Genomic DNA, 16,753 nt, shown 5'->3' on the forward strand with positions numbered 1-16,753 from the left:
TAATAATTCTATTACTGATTTGGTATATATCTGATTTGATATATATCTTCTTATTTTTTCATTGCTGACAACAGTTGTGCTGCTTAATATTTTTGTGCATGCTTTTTTAGGATCCTTTAATGAATTGAAATCTCAAAAGAACCTCATTTATTTTAAATCTTTTGTAACATTATAAATGTATAGTAGTTGTATTTCAGTGTTTTTGATTATTGATCCTGCCAAACTCTAAAAGTATTGAGAAGCTTCTACATTTTATTTTATTACATTTTTTTTTTTTTTTTAGTAAAAGGATGATATCACTCTTTGATCTGGGTCTTTTGTCTGACAGGATGATTGGTTTGGAGACCGCTGTGCATTTTAATTAAATCTTCAAATGTATTCAGGAGCTGTAGCTTCTATTGAGCTTAGCATGCACCTGTGGTTAGTGAGGGTGCGAAAACACTGTCACATCTGTTTGCACCACAAAACACACTCACTGAAGCCATTTAGACCGACAAGGCAGATTTGTTATTCCTATAACACTCCTCCTTTTCTCTCTCCTGTACATGGATAAAATGTTTTGCTACCCTCATTAGGAGTCTTCTCCTTCTACCTGCCATCTGGGGGGAAATACAAATCTAATGACGCTTTTGATTTCTTATTGTTATTTATGGAGTAACTCTTCTGAAAACTCCTTAAGGATCCATAAATTGGAAACTCCCACTGTTATCTGTTGACGTATCAAGGCCCTGTCATGCAAATCTGATCTTCTAAGACATTTCCCTGCATACATCTGCAGGTTATGAGCAGCAATCTAACAGGTATATCATTTGTTTGGGGTGCTTGTTACAGTGCTTCTAATGTTATAATTGTTTCTAATCCTTCATAATACAAGAAAAGTATTGACCCCAGGTCAAGGTATATGTGAGGTTATGTGAGGTTCTGTTTGGACCATTTGCCTGTGAATTGTCTCTTCGCCTGCTACAGTGCCTGCGCTTGTCCAACGCTCCATGCTTCTACAGTCTGGCCTCTCTAGAGCACATGCTCATGACCCATGTGTCCTGCCTCGCTGGAGCACACACACACCCAGCATGGAGCCAAACACACTAAGTACTTCAGTGGCCTCTTGGAAGTATGCATATAAAGATGAGCTCAAGAGCCCCGGTTACACATTAGAATGTATTTTGCGCAGATTATATACACTTCCGGTTGCTCTCATTCAGACAGAACACTTTAAATTCACAGTCAGGGTCCAAGATGTTTCCAAACACCATGTCTAAGCGGCATCTTATTTCCTTTACATCAATATATTGCCCTACAGCCCAATTAAAATGTATCTTGACTACATTATTAGTTGATCTGTGTTATATTAAATTATATTACTTAATTGTCTTTCTTAAATATACTTTGACTATGAAGTGGTTTGGTTCAAAGAAGTCACAAATGCAAATATATAAATGTAACACAAACAACACCTCTCAGACACATTATGAAATGTGTCTTTCTCCAGACTGCTAATCATGATCGTGTTCCCGTTTGACTGCTCTTCCCAGGTCATCTCTTCATTCTACGGAGATTCCTAAATGAAGTTCTGGCAAAAATCTGATTAAAAATAACATTCAGACGTGGTCTTAAATGGATCACAAGAGCACAATCTAAAATAACTGAAATTGTTTTAGATTTTCAAGGCTCTACTAAATACTGATTTACCATGTTTTTCATATTAGCATTCACTGTATATTGCCACTGAATGCAGTCATAGACAATGTAAATGTATTAATCGTACATGCCCTTCATTTTGATGAAAACCTTATTTAGCAATTTGTGAGCCTTGGCCTTCTATTCTGGATAGTTTTCCCAAGTACCAGTGCGTGTCCAGGCCTCCCTTAGCTCAGCAGATGCTGAGCACTGAAAATAATGGGCATGACAAACACAAATTTGTGCCAGTGCTACACGCCAAAGAGCCCATGGCAATTAGCACTGCCAAGCACATGTGCTTGGTCTGAACACGAGTGTGTGTGTGTGTGTGTGTGTGTGTGTGTGTGTGTGTGCCTGGCTGTGGGCGCGGCTCGAGGTTCGCTGGAGAGAGGGTGTGTGGCATTGTCAGCGAGTTGCCAGAACATTTCAGGAGGTCTGTGGGCCATGGTACTCAACATCCTGCTGGAGAGACAGGAGTGCAGTATGGTGCGCCGAGAGGTGAGTCCATCCAGCTTCAGCTTCAAAACAACAAAAAACTGTGTGTTTACCCAGACTGCTTCAGAGTGAGAGTCAAGAATCCAGCGGATGCATGCTGGACTCAAAAAAATGGAAAGTGCTGGTTGAAAACTGGTAGTTCCAAACTGACAGGCTTATTTTTCTTTATGGTATAATCTATTGCATATAAAAATACAGTAATACAGTGATACTATAAAATAATAATAATTTAAATATATTAAAATATAGTCCTGCAGTAGCAAAGCTGAATTTTCAACAACCATTATTCCAGTCTTTAATGTTACATGATCCTTTAGAAATTATTATTTTCTTATTACATTTCTTATTATTAGAAATTCTAAACAGTTATGCTGCTTAATATTTTTAGTGGAAACTAAAAATAGTGTATCACTGTGATAGTGTATCACTAAAATAGTGAGTTTTTTTCAAGTGACAGTAAAGATATGTATTATGTTAAGAGAGATTTCTATTTCTATTAATAATTGACTACAAATAATAATTGAGCATTAGATATTAAATATTATAATGATTTCTGAATGGCTACTGAAAATTCAGCTTTTTTCACAGAAATAGAGGACTTGTAAAAATATATAATATATAATAATATATAATAATCTATATAATATATCATATATTATATATAATAATATTTATAATATATTATAAATGTAGCCTTTTTGAGCATCAGAGACATCTTTCAGATATATAGATATCTTAGTTCTTATTTTATATATATATATATATATATATATATATATATATATATATATATATATATATATATATATATGAAACATTAAAAAAAAACATCTTAATTATTCCAATATTTTTACCAGTAGTGTATAATGAAGTAAAAAAGTGCTTAGTCGATTTACAAATCAGTCAGTCGGCACTTCCTGTCTAAGCGGGCAGTTCTGGATAAGAATAACTACAGTTATGATTAGATTTCATTTTGCAAGTCAAAAGTCTGTAAATCATATTATTTTAGATCTGTGATCTATTTCTGAAGGTTTCATTATAAATATAGGGTTAGTACAAAGACATATTCAGACACAGGAAGGGAAAAAGTGCAATTCTACTGAGAATTCAACCAGCATGCATTTCCATTCATTTACAAGAAGATGGCAGTGTTGCTGACTTTTATGTTCCCCTTTCTTATAGGCAGCGTTTATTTTGCAAAACCTCCTTGTGATGCCAAGGCCAAAGAGTGTGCCTGGCAGGTATGTTTACATGAGAATAAACTCTCAGAATTGAATATCAATAACACAGCCGGTCTTAAAAGCTCTGTAGACATAACAAATCTGTCTATGGTGATTTCTGGTTTTCTGGTTTCCTCCGTATTATATTTCCTGTATTTTTTTTTCTTTTTTCTGTCTCACTCCCCCCAGCCCCCCTTCTTTTCTTCCATTTCTTGTGTGTATGATGAGGATTCAGGCCTGTGTCTGGTCGGGCTTCCAGTTTTTTGAGAGCGTGGGCCAGATGGTGAAGAGCTGTTATACGGGCAGACATGCCTTCACCCTCAGTCCCCTCCACTGCCAGCCAGTGTCACCCAGTGTACTGCGTCCACAAGCCCAAAGCACTGCCGGCTATTAGTAGATGTCTGACTCAGTGACATCCATATGCTTACACACATTATTAATACTGTGCTGTACTAGAGATCATGGCCGGTGTTCTGCATATTTTAGATGACGGTGTTTACATTTATCATTCACTTGTTATAACAGAATTTAAAGAATTAGTAAGCTGTTAGAGGCAATTATTCCAGTGCATATAATTTGGTCGTACATTTGACTCTTTTATTTGTAAATGTAGCTGTCTTTCTGTAAAGACAGATCTGAACGATTCTCTGAAGCACTGGAGAGAGATGCTTGCTCCTCTTAACCAAACTCAGGGCACAGGATCCATGTCCACCTCCAGGATTCTGGTCAGTAGAAAAATTTATGATCGACCAAGGTTTTTTTTTTTGGTAACAGGGTTTCTGCAGGTCTTAAAAAGTCCACAAATGTAGGCCTTAAAATGCATAAATCAGGACAGAAAGACTAAAATTCATAAGTCATGACATTAAATGTTGAATTCACTACAAATATATATATATATATATATTTTTTTTTTTTTTTTTTTTTTTGTCTTCTTCAGTATTTTTGTCTTGTTTTCTAATGCAAATGTCTAAACATCCTCAAATCAAAATACATATATGTGAGATGCAGAATAAAGATATGAAGTCTTGTTTTTTGAGAAATGTAAAAAAGATATTTGAAAACTTCTTTCACTATCATTATATTATATTTGATTATATTATAACTAACAATAATTGTTCACTAGACAACATTTCTGCAGGCTTTATGAAGGTAAATGTAACTTTTTAAGGCAAAGTAAATCAAATGTAAGGAATAAATTAAAGGGACTGCAATACATCAATATCCTCTCTAAGTTGATATGTCTAGAGAGAACACAATTAGCTTACTTCAAAAAATCAATCACCATTCCTTTTAAATTCCTTCTAAAAACAGTAGCTGAAAGTGAACAGTGAGCACTCATTCAAAAGAGATTGGCAATTGGCGACTGTGGAAAACAAAAGCCGAATCACGAACATTTTGGGCGATTTAGAAATCGATTTAAAAATGCTAAGCACATTTTTTTTTTATTATTTAAAAAAGAATCTGTCTGTGGCTTACTGGACAACCTGCTGGCTGTGCTTCCTGAGTTTAGTCTATCTGCCCTCAAACAGAACCAAATACTTCAGGACATGGCCAGGTTAGAGAGACGTGTGAAGACAAACAGATGCTTTGCAGAGTTTTGGCATTATTTAGATATTTTTAAAGCATCATCCTGACATCTAATTAGTAAAATTAGTGAATATTTATTAAGCTTTTCTTAGCTGTTAAACACAGACAAGCATTATGCATGTGGATGTATGACATGCTGCAAACCTGTGCAAGCCTCTCACCTCATTTTCACCCAAAGTCGCAAATATAAATCGTACTGGTTTACCTGACACTTGAACACAACCACATCCTGTCTGCCATCTGCCAATTTATTATTTTTTTTTTTTTTCAAAATAGCAAATTGTGGTTTTATGTCTCTGCTGCTTAACAGCAAAAACCAAGTAAAATGTCAAAAATGACACTTGAAACTTATATTCTGTTTATGTTTGTTTTTTTATTTATTTAAAAAAAAACATGTGAGCTCACCTACATGACTTCGTGTTGGTTTTATGCTGTCCGTCTCAGTGTTGTGGGTGTAGCGCCCATATCTCAATTTGTCAATGAGTTAAGGACACCTCTTAGCCAGCTGTTATTGAAGATGCCAGGAACCAGGTGCATCATGGGAGTTCAGTTATAAGTTTGCACATCCACTTAAACATCAGTCTGTCAAAAGTGAATGGTTGCCTACAGAACACCATAGAAAGCCCTGTAGATTTCCACAAACACCCATCATTCACAAACTTCTATACATTTTAAATCACTTGCATGTTTGTTTATTAAACCTTTTTGACAGCTTAATAATAATTATAGGTAAGAGTCTATTTTTTTTTTTTTTTTTTTACTTAGTTTTAAAGAACCTGTCTCAAGATGCAGTGATCGGTTTCATTCATTAAAAGTAAATGCGTCTTGTGTAGTTTTCATGTGTACTCAATACTGCCAAAGATTGTCTTATTCATAGGCTACAATTAAAAACGAGCTCCCTATACGACTTTTTTTTTTTTTTTTTTTTGTAGATTTGTTACTTAATTTTGAATTCAGCAAAAAGTCACACAATTAGGACCAATCATTTTTTACATTGACAGTCACTGGTATGTCTCTTCAGAAAAGTGGTGCACATCCCTATTAAATTGTCCTACTATTTATTATTATATGTAGCTAGTGTTGTTGGGGTGTGTAATAATTTGAAATAACCCAATAAATTTTACCTTTTGGGATTTAAGCCAAGTCTAAAGACGTTATTTACTTTAAGAAGTTATTTACAAAATACAAAATATTATAAACATTTTCTTAAGTTAGAAATTAAGTTAGAAAAAAAGAAATCATCAATATAATGTATAATATAATATACAATGTAATATAATCATTAATCATATCTTGAGTCATGTGAATTCATTTTACAATGTCTTTATGACCTTGTTGGATCTTCTGTGTTTTAGTTACATGGACTTTCAATGGAGGTACAGAAACATCTCAAGTTTCATTACAAATATCTCAATTTGTGTTTCGAGTTTTAACAAAGCCTTATGAGTTCGGAAAAACATGTGGGTGAGTAAATTACAGAATTTGCATTTTTGAGTGAACCAACTTTCATTTATGTATACACACTCATACTTGAAAATTACAGTTCAGCTGAAAGTAGAATATAAAGGCGTGATGGTTTCTGGTTCCATTCCACTTTCTCTTAAACTGTGCCAATTAGTCACCTATTTGTTGGCATTTATGGTTTTGAAACCAAAGTGCTGTATGTGTGGTTTTTGATAGGAAACTCGGCACTCACTCTCTCTCCCCCTCATCCTCCCGTTTCTCCCTCAGGTGCTGAGTAGCGTGTATTATGTGCAAAGTTTGTGTAAGCTCCTGCAGTCAGCAGCAAAACAGGGTGAGGATGTGCCATCCACCGAGAGAGATATAAAATCTCCTGCTGAACAACCTTATTTCCACTCTCACACTGTCTGTCGCTGACTTGGGTAACATGAAACATCTTCAGCAAATCAACAACACCCCCATCCTGCCCACACGATCTTCCAAACAGGATCTTCAAATGAAAGAAAAGTGATTTGAAAGTGTTTATTTTTATTTTTTTAAGATGAGTGTTTGCTGTCTTTGGTCCTCAGATGTGGAGGCCCAGGGTGCAGTGCTCAACACCTAGGCGGATGTGTTGATGCTCCTGGCTACTTTGCTGAACAGGAACCAAGCTGCGGTCGGCCCATATGTCAGTGTGGCACTGGGGAAACTCTGGCAGCACTTTTCAGGTGACACACACACACACATATACCCAAACCTAAGGGTGGAGACAGGCAAATGGAAAGGGAAGGCAGAAAGAAACAGAAGAGTACAAAGAGAAAATGGTGGCAAATATGATGAAAGCGCAAAGGGATGGAGGGAAAAGAAAGATTGTAGGAGTCTAGATGGAAGAGGATGTGACAGATAGATGTTGAGAAGGAATGAGACCGCTGAGGAGATGGAGAATGAGACAGATGCAGTGGGAGGCCAGCTCATTATGCCTGTATGTGTGGATGGGTGTCCCTGCTGCATATGACAGACTGGGACAAAGACAGGAAAACAATCAGCCTGCTTTAGATCTGATGGATGTGGTGGAAAATCCTGAAACAGGTGGGTGGGCAGTAGACTCAATGACTTGCCTGCAGGTATCCAGGCTTTGGAAGCTGTTTTTAAAAGCCTGCGAGTCTGAGACTTTTCCCGTCAGATGTTCCCTTGTGGTGAAGATTGTTTGTTGTAAAGTTTTGCATCTTTTGCATCTCCTCGTCTCAGAGTTGGAGTTTGAGAAAAGCTGTGAAAAGTAAATATTAGCATTCTTTATGTTTAATCTTTGCTCTCTCTTGCGCGCGATAGACACTCTCCGAGTCTGTTTGGACCAGTCGAGTGTCGAGTCTTCTCTCTACACATCAACCCTGCAGTTTCTGTGTGTGCTGATCACAGAGGAGGCTAAGAGGAGATCAGAGGCCATATGGAGGATCAGGACAGCAAGGCCTCGCTAACTGCAGTCCTTTCTTCTGAGCCTGGAGAGGTCATGTGTGAACTTTTATTAGAGGTAACAGATTCAGTTTCGTGGATGCATACCACACTGCACCTAAAAAATGTTATTCTCAGCTCTGATTGGTTGGCCACTTCGCATATCTCTCAATTCGCTACTTCCTTCTATAAATGGGTCAGCATTTTCATTTCAATTATGTTGCAGCCTTATGCTAAAATTATGTAAAATTATGCTTGTTTCTTCACATCAGTCTACACTCCATACCTCACAATGACAAAGCAAAACCCAGATTTACGGTAACTTTGTAAATGAAAAAAGAAAGAAATCAAATTACAAACATTGTTTTTTTGTGTGTTTTTTTTGTTGTTGTTGTTGTTGTTGTTGTTGTTTTTCTTGAGTTTAACCTGTTGGAAAATCGTAACTAATTTGAGTGTGACGTGAGGACATCTCCATCATTTTATTTACTGTTTTATGGATTTGTTGTTGTATAATGACAAAAATTGGCTTCCTACATACTGGTTATACCATACTTCTTTGATCTGATTAATTTATTAGTATTATTTAAAAAATAACTGCCAATTATGGAAATTAAACACTACTGGTTTTCATGTCACAGCTATGAGCACATTTGCATATGATCATCTACTTCACATAAATGCATTTTGAATATTCAGCATCATATAGATACAGTAGCACAAACATACTGTTTCTGTCCTGAGAGTGAACAAAATATCTTGTATATACAAATTACTTTTTGAAGCAAAACTTAACCAACATTTAAGTAGACTTCAAGAAAAATCCTAGAAGTATAGAATATGTCCCTGTTAAAAGTTATGAGTTAAAAATGTATTATTCCCTCAACTAGGAGAGAATCTCACAGAAAAAAATATTTTCCCAGGTGATGTTTTATTGTGTCTAATGCCTGATGCCACTGTCTGATGGATGAGTACATAGACAGATACATGTCTCTTCTCCCTCTTCAGCTGTGGTGATTGACAGATGTGTAGAATGCATGAAGCACATTTACGCAGTGCTTCACCCATGAGTCTGTGAAAATAGGCAGGAGCTCTCACAGGAGGAATGTAACAGTGGGTCCCAGCAATATGATAGACAGCTTCAACATCAGAAACACTGAAAACCTGTTGAGAGGGAGAAGGGAGGTATTTCCAGGTGAAGGGAGAAAGACAGTGCTGTCACAGATGTGACAATAAATGACAAAACTCTACAATGCTCTGGTTCAGTTGGTTTAACCAGGTCATTTCCTTATGTTTGTACTGTTTTATGTTAACTTTAATAAATAATACAACAATCATTATTACTTATATATTGCAGATTATTAGTGAAATCCGTAAATACATGAATCAAGTTTCCATGACATTTATAGCAATAATAGTTAAGTATCTACAAGATATATACAGTATATTGTGTAGATATAAGTGTATATTAAGGGTGTAATGGTACAGATATTCGTAATAAAAAATTTCAGTTCGGGTCTTTTGTTTCGTTACACATGTGTAGGCCTAACAAACAATGGAAACTTCCAGTCCCCTTTCAGTTGGTCACTCTTGATGCCACATCTAGCGATCTTGGATCTGCGAGTTTTGAATCGGGCCCTTCATCGGCTACAGTTCAATATGTTGATGCAGAAACAAATTTTTGGGTACATCCGTCCCCAAGATTGGTTTGCAGGGATCAACCTGAAGGGCGCGTACTTGCATTTATCCATCCTTCCGCGCCACAGACCTTTTCAGTGGTTTGCATTTGAAGCACGCTCGTATCTGTACAAGGTCCTGCCCTTCGGGCTGTCCCTGTCTTCCTGTGTCATCACTAAGGTCGGGGAGGCGGCTCTTGTTCCCCTCAGAGAGCAGGGTGTTTGCGTTCTCAACCATCTAGACAATTGGCTGATACTAGCACAATCTCAGGTGCTCCGGAACCTGAGCCTGTTAGGCCTTCAGGTCAACTGGGAAAAGAGCAAACTCTCGCTAATGCAGAGGATCTTTTTTCTCGGTTTAGAGGATTCAGTCGAAAAGAGAGCATGCCTCACAGAGGAATGTGCACGATCTGTGCTTGCCTGCTTGAATACATTCAAGGGCAGGACAGCGGTCCCACTGAAACTTTTTCAGAGGCTCCTTGGGCATATGGCAGCTGCGGGTACACCTGCACTGCTCTGCCTGTTACATATGAGACCGCTCCAGCACTGGCTTCATGTATGGAGTCCCGAGGTGGGCATGGAAGTGCGGCAATCACTGTGCCCAAGCTACACCAGCCTGTCACCAAACCCTCACCCTGTGGTCAGTTCTTGCGTTTCTCCGGGCAGGGGTGCCCCTAGAGCAGATCTCCAGGCATGCTGTGGTTTACACGAATGCCTCCACCACCGGCTGGGGGCCACGTACAATGGGCATGCAGTCTCAGGGGTTTGGACGGGCCCGCAGCTGCAGTGGCACATCAATTGCCTAGAGTTGTTAGCAGTGCACCTTGCCTTGAACCGTCTCAAAGGTCACTTACGAGGCAAGCATGTGCTGGTCCGAACGTACAACACAGTGACCATTGTGTACATCAACCGACAAGGTGGTTGCACTCCCATCGCATGTCGCAACTCGCCCGCCACATCCTCCATTGGAGTCGGAAGGTTCTGAGGTCACATCATGCCATTCACATTCCAGGATCTGTCTCGAGCAATGCTCCTGGGAGAATGACGACTCCATCCCCTGATGGTCCAGCTGATTTGGAGATGGTTCGGAGCTGCTCAGGTAGACCTGTTTGCTTCTTCAGAGACCTCTCACTTCCAATTGTACTCCTCCCTGACCAAGGGATCTCTCGGCATGGGCGCACTGGCACACAGCTGGCCACAGGGCCTACGCAAATATGGGTTTCCCCCAGTGAGCCTTCTTGCACAGACACTGTGCAAAGTCCCGGAGGATGAGGAGCAAGTATTGCTAGTGGCGCCGTATTGACCTACTCCTACCAGCCCCTCCTTGGGCGATCACCCTGAGGAAGGATCTACTGACCATTTGACACCTGCGTCCAGACCTTTGGAAACTCCATGTCTGGTCCCTGGATGGGACACGTTTGTTCTAGGTGACCTACCCAGGAGGTAGTGGACACCACCACTTCGGCAAAAGTGCTTAAATCACCACAGCAGGGCCCAATTTAGCCTTTGCATTCATTTGAGCTAAAGTTTGTTTAGTTGAAAACTCTACTCTTGCTTGCACTTGCACCTGCATGCATTTTCGGTTGACGATTTGTGCCTAGAGTTTGGGCTGGCTAACTCCCATGTAATCCTAAGCCCCAGCCTAGCTACTTGCCCACGGTTCCCACTACATCCTTCAAAGACCAAGTGGTGAACCTGCAAGCGCTGCCCCTGGAGGAGGCAGACCCAGCCCAGCCCTGGCTTTGCTTAGTCCTGTCCGAGCATTGAGATGCTAAATCGACCAGACACAAAGCTTCAGGATCTCAGACCAGCTCTTTGACTGTTGTGGAGGCCAGCAGAAGGGGAATGCCGTATCTAAGCAGAAGATGGCCCACTGGATTGTGGATGCCATAACCCTGGCTTATCAGGAACATAACCCAGGCTCGTGGCACCTCGCTAACAGATATTTGTAGAGCTGCGGGCTGAGCAACCCCTAACACGTTTACTAGGTTCTATAGCTTTTGTGTAGAGCCGGTATCCTCCTGTGTTCTCACCTTAAACGGGTAGTGGCACTGAGAGGCCCTGGTTAGTGTCAGCTTGCTTAAACTGCTCCAGAGTGTCCATACTGTAGACACTGTTGAGATCCTCCATCACCCGAGGCAGCTGGATGTGGTGAAATGTCCGGCACCAGGCCTTCATTATGAATTCTTGAGATTCATGGAAGGCTGGGTTCCAAATTGAGACATAAGTGGTACTCACCGAGCCCCGGCCTACACCTAATAGGGGCAATGGTGTCTCGCACAGGGCACTGGAAGAGGCAGCACCCATGGCATTTTGGTAGGGATCCCATTCTCGTCGGTCACTGACGTGGCGTCGAGAGTGACCGACTGAAAGGGAACGTCTCGGTTACATATGGTAACCCTCGTTCCCTGAATGAGGGAATGGAGACGCCGTGTCCAGTCGCCATGGTTGCTGTACCGACGCTGAGCTCCTGGTTCTCCAGCTCGGCTCCTCAGCGAAAACCTGGTATGCATTGCACCAGCTGCCTTCTTATACTCACGCTGTGATCAGTGGCAGTGGGATGCAATAATCTTCTGGAGCTCCTCATGCGACTCGAGACAGGTGAGTGGCGCAGGTGTCGCTCATTTCCAAAAACTCCACGGGCCTCGCTCATTCTCACAGCCCCTGGACCCACCCCACCCGTCAAAATGCTGCTGTGACATACTCTAAAAACAACATGGGTCATTTGGGTTAAAGACTTATAAATACTCAGTATATATCAAACGGTCTGGAACAGACAGTGCAATAGTGATAAAAAAAACATTTACTCACACTCCTGTGTTGCAACGTTACTGTTTGCTCCACTCAGTGCTGCATCATCGTTTACTTGCAGTCTCTCTGAAAAGCCTGCTTCATACTGTCTTGTTTAAAAATGAATCCATAGCAAAGTAAAGCAAACAAACAGTTTCACTGAAACGATCTGGAGCTCTTTGCTAACACTAGACTATAGATTCTGTCTACATTGGATGTGTCACAGACTGACACAAATCCCCAAAAGTAAACTGATGTTCTGCTCTATTTCTGAATACTCAAAACAATCACACCACTTCTGACCTGAAAAAGAAACTGATTCGGGACATGATACAACAACACTATTGTCTGTTCTAAATACGTTAGGATCCCAAGGAAGGGAATTCAAAGACTATATTCACAGCTTAGACTACACAGTGTCTTGTAATCTTGTAATGTCATCTGTATGGTTCTGTATGGCGGGGCTAAAGAAGCAGTACTGTAGAAGCAAGGGTTGATCATCTTCTGCGGAGGCGGTGCTTAGCCACACTATTACATCATAAAGTGGCACATTCCAAAAGGAGTCATTTTCTGAGCTTGGTTTCAATAAAAAAAAGTTTTTAAACAAACAAGAAAGTTTTGAGTTTTGAAAGTTACAGGATGTTTTTATAGTACATTGACCTGTTATATGTCAAAAGGTAAAGGGAAAATATATATAAACAAAAATAAAACCTGATTATATTTGATAAAATTGTTTGAAAATAATTAAGATGTGTAGCCTGGCATGTATTAATGATTAAAGAAAATCTTTAATATTTACTGTTGTGTAAGTTACAAATGTAGTCTCATATAACATTTTAGTAATATAAAAAAGTAAAATAATTTCAAGGTATATTTTATTATACATAATTAAGGGTAACATGAGTACATGAGGATCTTCTCTGTCATATCTTTTCCTGTTTTTATTCTTGTCACATGACGACAAATTGACTTCCTACACGCTATATTTATGCTTTTAAAAATGTAATTATAATCAGAAGATTTTTATTTTATTTTATTGTTTTATGAGTAAATAAATACCATCATACACTCTTACCTTTATTTATTTTTGAAAATATGTTAATTAATCACAGTGGTTGAACAATCCTGGATCAAAGTCCTTCATTAGTCCTGAAGTTAACTAATTACTGTATGCGGTCTGAATTTAGGGGTAGGCCTATGATGGTACAGTATTTCTAGGAATGACAAAGGATGATTATCCAGGAACATTACCTATGTTAGTAAATCATGTATTTGTTAGGCAACATACAATTTTTGTTGAGATCTATTAAACTTATTATGAAGTGCTGCAGTTATAGTTAATACAAACAGGGAAATGTTGCACAAATTTATGCATATATAAATAAGACATTATCAATATTACGACTATCAGCATGATATCTTGTTCTGACTGTCTTTGTTCAATGTCATCAGATGGAGAACAGCATGAGAGAACTTAAGATGATTCTAGAGATACTGCAAAATTGTCTGTATTAACATAATGAATGCAAAGTAGGTCATTTCAAATAATCTTCCCTGTGCTGATTATTTGAGTAGTAACATTCATTGCACAGTATCCGCAAACACTCTCACAGGAGGTCTTGTGGGTGAAATCCCCTGTGGGTTTGAGATCTTATTGGCGTCGTGCAGATTTTCTTGTAAGAACTGAGCTGCAGTCTTTACAAGAAAATCTACAGAACACCCAGCAAGATGGTGTGCATATAATAAGTCATGTGATCATTTCTGTGAAATATAAATCAACAGGAGTTAATCAACCAGAGATTGTTGAATGTATATTTGATCAATTAAACAGCCTTTAAATTAATGTTCAAAAAGGCATTATTATTTTTCAACTTTAGGTATTGAAGAAATTGTTCTCTAAAGAATGAACTTTTTTGTACATACTGTCTTGTTTTGCATAGAAGGATATTGACTGCATATTGTATTGATTAACACAACAAGGGAAAAAGAAACAAAACAAGAAAATTATGAAAGAGAAAAATTAGAAGAAAAAAAAAAAAATATATATATATATATATATATATATATATATATATATATATATATATATAAACTTAAATAACAATGAGAACAAAAACAATTTATATTTATTTAGCTTTTTGTATAGCCCTTTTTAAAGTTTGTTAGGTATGCTGATAAGCCGATTAATATTTTCATGTTATGGCTAATAATAAAATTCTATAGTTGTAAATGCTACAAGTGTATTATATATATTCATACATTTTTCCAAACCATTCAATGGCATCTTTGTTTTTTTTTTTTTTTTTTTTTATTTAAGAAAGTTATTTTTATTTTATTTTTTATAATGATTTTGTTTTGATTTTGTTTATTTAATTATGGGACATTGCACATCAATTGACATCAGATTTAGTCATACAGGCAGACTGCAGTCCCTGATGAATTATCATATTGAGCTAGTATAAAATATGAACATTATATTCAGATGTTGGCATTGTTAATCTAAATGTAAAAATATGAAAATTAGTACAGACATTTAAATATCCAGTATTGACTGATATTGCCAAATTTTGTCTCAACAGTCTGTGGCTACAGAGCTGCATCTGGCAGCGGTGCTGATGGCTCTGTGGGCCTGGTTCCTGCTCGACGATCTCAGCACGACAGCAGTTCTGGAACTGCTCTGTGTCTATACGGCTGACTGCACAGTGGGTCAGTCTTCTGAGAGGTGGAGGAACAAGAGTGAGAAAGGGGAATGACAAAGGAAAAGAGGATTACAAAGCAAAAGACAGGGTGCTAAGATAATAAATGAGCTTTGTGCTCACTGTAACCCTCTCATGAGTCATGTGGAAGTACAGTAAGTGCCATTGTGTGCTAAAAGCAAGGCTGACACGAGCCCGACAGCCACAGAAGGGATTGTGTCATAGTCAAAGCCTACTCCTAGAATACTGGAAACTAGGGTGGAGCATTTGTGAAGGGAAGGTACTTAAGGTGTAAATGATTACTTTGACTGGCTTGAGCAAGTTTGACTTTTTGATGTATTTAGCTGCTACCATATATATACAGTATACAGTATATTGATCAGTCACAACTTTAAAACCACCTGCCTAATGTCATGATGTAGGTTCCCCTTGCACTGATTGAAATAACTTTGTAAACAAGAAAAAATATAAGGCTGGATTTGATTAGGCTGGATCATTTTCATTAAAATGAAACACTGGGCCTGAAGGCCGAATACTGAACACGGGTTTTCAAATTTTCCCCTCCATGTAGGGCTCTCTATATTGCATCAATTAAACTGCCAAAATGTGCTTTTTACTGTTTTACTGCTTTTCAAATAAAAAATCTATTACAAAACAACAATTTAAAAATATTTTCTTAACACTGAACACTTTTTTTTTTTTTACATTCTAGCAGACATTAGTTGATGCTAACCCTGAAACAACATACAGGACTACCAAATTTTGCTACAAGTGTAATTGCATCATATAAAAATTGCTGTTAATAGTGTTCATCATCTGGTTGACTACGTCTTGTATAAATGTATTATTAACTATATTACAGATCCCAATTTGAACACTATGTGTGAATGTGGAGTTGTTGCTTTTTCTCTGCTTTTATTTTTACAGAAACCCACAGGAAGATCTCAGTGCTTCTTTTTAGACAAAATAATGCATATTTATAAATGATCGTCATTACGAATTTGGAAAGATATTTGTCGCAAGTATCATATTGTCACATTGCCTTTAAAAAAATTCAACAGAGTAAGAAGTTCAGCGCAGATTTTTCTTGCGCTCTGGAGTTAGAACCCTGGAGCCGTGAGCTCGTACAGTGCTGTCAGAATACATGCAATTCGATCGTGCTTTAGAAAATATAACATTCTGTAGTTATTTTCAGCCAAGTATTCAGTGCATCCCTAGTTGTCACTCCTGCAACATGCAGTGTGTACATGGCCATTGTCTTTTTTTTTTAATTATGTGAATTACAAAATTGCTGGAGGGGAGGAATTACTGTCCTACCTTTGAGCCAGTGCACACGAATAAAAAAGGAAAAGAAAATACTGTACATGGATAAATAATTTATAGTAAACAGCATTAAGAAAAATGTCCATGTTGATTTCATGGTGACTGGTGGTGTTGAAAGTTCATGGTGTGTGTGTGTGTGTGTGTGTGTGTGTGTGTGAGTGAGAGAGAGAGAGAGAGTGCAAGACAGTTACACATGAAAGCGTTTGCGTCTGTTTCTGTGTGTGTGAGAGAGAGACTGACAGTTGTAGATGAAAATGTCTGTTCGTGAGTGTGTTTACTTGAACGCAGTGTTTGCTCTGTGTCACATATCTGAGCTCATGGAAAGCTGTGCTTTGAGACAGGATGTGGCTTCACACCTGGTTGAAGAGCCAGCAGTGCATGGGCGTCTGTAGATATACATCTG

At 38.3% G+C, this 16,753-nt stretch overlaps 1 pseudogene; it reads left to right on the forward strand.

Annotated features, from left to right (window-relative positions):
* LOC113065902 (rotatin-like) overlaps positions 1-16,753 on the forward strand; it is a 55,883-nt pseudogene that overhangs the window by 36,456 nt on the left and 2,674 nt on the right.

The sequence above is a fragment of the Carassius auratus genome, chromosome 49 (genome assembly GCF_003368295.1).
Source record: "Carassius auratus strain Wakin chromosome 49, ASM336829v1, whole genome shotgun sequence".
Classification (NCBI taxonomy): domain Eukaryota; kingdom Metazoa; phylum Chordata; class Actinopteri; order Cypriniformes; family Cyprinidae; genus Carassius; species Carassius auratus.